At 42.2% G+C, this 5173-nt stretch overlaps 1 pseudogene across 1 annotated transcript; it reads right to left on the minus strand.

The window, feature by feature from the left end:
- Window positions 1–3480: 3480 nt before the first annotated feature.
- On the minus strand, window positions 3481–4962 carry LOC105811421 (annotated as a pseudogene). Its single transcript, XR_001137547.1, has one exon. The product of XR_001137547.1 is annotated as a smad nuclear-interacting protein 1 pseudogene (transcript).
- Between the last annotated feature and the right edge of the window lie 211 nt (window positions 4963–5173).

The raw sequence follows: 5173 nt of genomic DNA on the forward strand, positions 1-5173 counted from the left end.
GCCTTTCACGCTGTTGGTGGGAATATAAATAGGTTCAGGCACTATGCAAAACAGTTTGGGGGTCCTCAAAAAATTAAAGATAGAGCTACCATATGACCCGGCAATCCCTCTGTTGTGCACATACCCAAAGGACACGAAATCAGCGTCCTGTAGAGATGTCTGCGTCCCCATGCGCACTGCAGCATTAGTCACCATAGCCAAGGTGTGAAGACGACCTAAGTTGTTCCCAACGAGACCTGTGTTTCAGTCAACAAAAACAAAATGTGGGGAAAAAAAAAAAAATACAAAAAACTAGTACCAAAGCCAGTGTCGAATTTTCCCCTACATTTTCTAGATTTTATGGTCTCAGGCCTTATGTTTAGATCTTGAATTCATTTTGAGTTGACTTGTATGGTGTAAGATAATAGCCCAGTTTAATTCTTCATGAGTTACTATCTTTTCTATACTCACTCCCTAAATTCTTATATACCTAAACCCATTCATTTCAACTTTCCCAATCTTCAGTTGCCTATTTGAATCTTCAACTGTGGATAATCACGTGAATTACTCATTAACACCCTCTATTCCCCTATGCCTGATAACTTTACTCCAACCTCAAATTCTTCATTGGCTCTACCTATAAAGCATCTTACTTATCCTTGGCCAGATCCTTCTAGGAAAAAAAAACACCCCTGGAAATCTCTTCTCTAAAGAATGAGCTCTCTGTTGCAACAGTCAACTTCTCAAATATGTGGGCCAACCACTTTTCAAATATCACCTCAGTCAAATCAACCTTAAGATTAGACTCCTAATGTTAGCCTACCTTTAGCAACCTTACAGACTCCTTGTAGACATGATTCAAGTTATTCATTCCCCAGAAGCAAGGATATTAATTTCAAGAATCTTAACAGTCTACCATCATAGTAAGATCATAATTATTGCATTTTACATGATGACTAGTTATTCCAGGTGTATACCTGTTTCCTTGATTATTGGGTGAATGAAATATGAATCAAAATATTGGGCCTCCAAGGAATCAAAATTATGAGCACACTTAATCTTCATTGGGAAAATCTTAATAGACTGTTTTGAGAAGTTCTAGGTTTATAGAAAACCTAAGCAAAAAAGTACAGGGTTTGCCTCACTGTTTTTCCCCAGTTTCCCCTATTAATATCTATTACATTGGAGCCAATATTGATATAATATTAACTAAAGTACATAGTTTGTTAGGGTTCTCCATGTTGTACAGCCTGAGTTTTGACAAACCTATGATATGTATTCACCATTATATCGTAGACTAGATTCACTGCACTAAATCTATTCTACGTATTCATCCCTTCCTCCCCATATATCTAACCGATCCTTCTATTATCTCCATAGTTTTACATTTTCCAGAATGTCATATATTTAGAATCATACAGTACATAGCCTTTTTCAGAATCGTTTCTTAATGTTTAAGGCTTCCCCCCGTTGTCTCGTGTGATGACATCTCATGTCTTTTTATAGCTGAATAATTATGGGTTTACCAGTTTGTTGGTCTGTTGACTTATTTGAGACCTTGGTTTCCACATTTTGGCAATTATGAATAAAGCTGCTGTAAACAGCAGTACGTGGGCTTTGGTGTGGACACAAATTTTCAAATCACTGTGGTAAACACCAAGGAGCACCATGGCTGGATGACCTGGTATAAGTATGTTCAGTGTTGTAAGAAACTGCCAAACTGTCTAGTGACCATACCATTTTGCATTCTCATCATGAGTTCCTGTTGCTTCATATCCTTACCAGCATTTGGGGTTGCCAGTGATTTCTCTTTGACATTCTAAGATGCATAATGTTTTGTTCTAACTTGCAATTATTTGCGTTTTAAGAGCTGTATATTTTGTGTAAAAGTTATGTATCAAATGCTTATTGCAAAGGTTTTCTTTGATACCTAGTTTATCAATTCTCTTCATCAATCATGCCATTTTTTTCTAAAGTTACTGCCAAACCCAAGGTTAACTGGATTTTTTATGTTCTGAGAGTCTTGTAGTTTTGACTTCTATGTTTAGGCCTGTAATTCATCCTGAGTTAATTTTTCTGAGGGGTATGCATATTACCCTTCAGACACATACTATAAGGCACTTGTGTGTGTGGATATCCAGTAGTTCTAACACCAATTTATTAAAGACTAGTCTCAGATACTTGGGTGAGACCGAACTCTGAGCATAAGCTAATCTGATGCACTTTAAGTGAGTTACTCAATAAAAAACAATGCTGTGTAGAATGCCACGACAGTGAATAAGATAGTCTATAAACCTGCAAACAATAGTTCTTAAGCACCATTGGATCTGCTGGATTTTAAGGACCGAGTGACAAAGCAGCCTGGGCCTGTGGCCAAATGCATCTCTTGTTCTGAGCTCCACTTGAACCTAGCAGCTTTTTGGGTCATTTGGTAAGTGGGCTGCAGTAGCAAGCCCAAATAAAAAATGTTACCTGCAAGATCCAAATAGTCCCACTAGGTCGTATTCCTTTCTTAGTTGTAGGAAGGGCCAGATGTAAACGCTTTTTACTTTATTTTTTTTGGGGGGGGGCTATATTTATAAATTTTATTTTCTATCCCAAAATACATATAAATGAAAACCTGCTCTTCAAATGCAGGGAGGCCTCTGCCTAACATTGTCATACGAAAATCAGTATCGGCTCTTTAACACACAATTTATATATGTACATACATACACACTATATGTAAGCAGTCAATACTCTTCTACTTACACATATTCCTCTGGTGGAAAACTGGGAAATTCCCCTGCTTTCCAGCCTTGGGAAGGTAAATACAACCTCTGAACAATTTTTTTAAAGATGAAATGTTTAGAAATATGTAAACAAAACAACTTCCTTTAGACATATACACACGTTGTTAGAATAACATAAAGACCCTGCCACATAAGTGACAGTGTATTTCTAAAGGAAAAAAGGAGATAACATTTGAGTAAAAACACAAAATTGAACAACAGTTAATATGATCAAAATTGTTATGTACATGCTCCATGGAGAAATCAGGGATTCTCTCATGGAGAACAGATCCACAACCCATTTCACTCTTCTGTGACATTAAATCAGCACCCGTTGGTAGTCGCCATGATCCTTCTGTACAGTCTGTGGGCTTAAGCAGGTACTTTAGCATCTGTTTAAGTTAAACAGTCAATAATGTTGATTGGCTGCAGTGAATTCCCACCCCAAAAAACTAAGTGCAAAATCAACTTACATATGACTCAAGAGCTCAACCAGGTCAAAGCTTTGGTATATAGTGGAGACTGTTTTGGTGATAACCAAAGCTTAGTCATATTCTCTGCTCAGGGGTTTGCCCCCAAAACAAAAACACCTGGTCCACAAAGCGTAACAACTATATAAATAAAGTTAACTGTACAAAGAGAACAAGCCATAATTCCCCCTTAACCAAGGGTTTACAGTTTCCTAGGCAGTTCTGAAAGCACCAGCTAAAGCCACAACACTTCATGTGCTGTAATTGGTGAGACTGTTCTGAAAACAAATGTCCCCAGGCATGTGGCTGATGTGCCCCAGAAAAAAGTTCAACAAAACATAAGTCAGTGTTCATAAATTGTAACACAAGCTGGTCAGCAACAGAGGAAAGACTTAAGGCATTAAGAGGCATTACAGAGAGCCCCACAGTGCTGAGTCAAAGCCTTCCAAGAAGGAAAAGGTGTCTCAATAATTTAGGTTCTTAGTTTGCTAGCTGTCAGACACTTCCTCCTCCTCTTCATCATCCTCATCTTCTTTCCTGTCTATTTCAGAAGTGTCTGACGACTCATGGAGCAAGACGTATTCTCTGCTACTGAACCCAAATTTGAGTACATCCTTTTCTTTAAGTTCATAGTATCTCTGTGGCTCAATACGTTTGTTGTTCAAGAAGGTTCCATTGCCTGAGCCAAGGTCAATGATGTAGGGTTTCACCCTTCGACCAACTGTGCCATCAGCACAATTATATTCCACAAGCCGATACTGAAAGACCGCATGCTGCTTTGAACAAGACGGATGATCAATTGGAATGTCTGCAATGCGGCGGTGTCGACCCAGGAGGTACGCACTTTGTCGATGGATGTACATTATTGGAAGCACTTCATCGTTTTTAAATGGGTAGAGACGCCACCGCTTTTTGGGGATACGTGCTTCTGGGGGCTCACTATATTTAATGACTACACCTCGGAAGGTGTTGGTGTCCTCAAGAAGTGCCCCAGAAAGTTCAAAGCTTGGTTTTTCTTTAGCGGGCACCTCTTTTTCTTTGTTGTTGCCACCGGGCCGAGGAACCAACTCCTGAGACTCATTACCACCGCCACTAACTTCGTCCTTCTGGCGATGCTCCCGGCGTCTGGCATTATAAAACTCCCGCTCTTCTTCTTGAGCCTGTAGCTTCTGAATGTCTCGATCCCGTCCCAGAGCCTGCCCACTGCCAGGCCTCTCATTAGATTTTCTTCTTTGGTGGGAATAGCCCCTGTGTCTGTCCCGGTCACTGTTCCTAGCTCTCCTGTGTTCCTGCTCTGATGGTTCCCGGTACTGCCGATCCTCACGTCCTCTCCGGGGATGATCCTCACGTTCCTGCTTCACTTTGACTGTTGAGTGGTGAGGACTTCGGCTTCTCTTACTCCGAGGAGATTTGTTTCTTCTCCCTGAGGACTTGTTTTTCTTTTTGGCTGGGGACCGGCTAACTCCTCGGGCTCGGTTTCCGCGGTGGCTGGGGCGGCCCGGCTCGCCTGCCAGCGGGGACGAGCTACCGCCAGAGAAGTCTGGACGGCGGTGGGCCGGAGGCGCGGCTTCCGGGCTGAGGCGCTCCTGCTTCACCACCACCACCGCCGCCGCCGCCACCACGTCCTCGTCCCAGTGCCTTCGTCGGCTCCCCCGCTCCCGCTCACTCTTCACCGCCTCCATTCTGCGATGTATCAGAGCAAGAGAAGAGGTCCGTTGAGCTCCTCTAGCCGAAGGAAATGACGATTTGTCCACTAACCTTCGGCTTCCAGGGTGCTTGCTCTCCCAGAAATCCTTGCGTCAGCGAGGTTAAACACGTGACGACCCCCTAGTGGGCGGGTCCGCGGTGACCAGCTTCCGGTGGCGGGGGTTTTGAGTTTTAAAAGCAAACTTCTAGGAAAAAGCAACCCTCTCAGGGCTGTTTATTGCCACTGCTGGGGCTCAGAAAGCAAAA

The sequence above is a fragment of the Propithecus coquereli genome, unplaced genomic scaffold (genome assembly GCF_000956105.1).
Source record: "Propithecus coquereli isolate 6110/MARCELLA unplaced genomic scaffold, Pcoq_1.0 Scaffold235, whole genome shotgun sequence".
Classification (NCBI taxonomy): domain Eukaryota; kingdom Metazoa; phylum Chordata; class Mammalia; order Primates; family Indriidae; genus Propithecus; species Propithecus coquereli.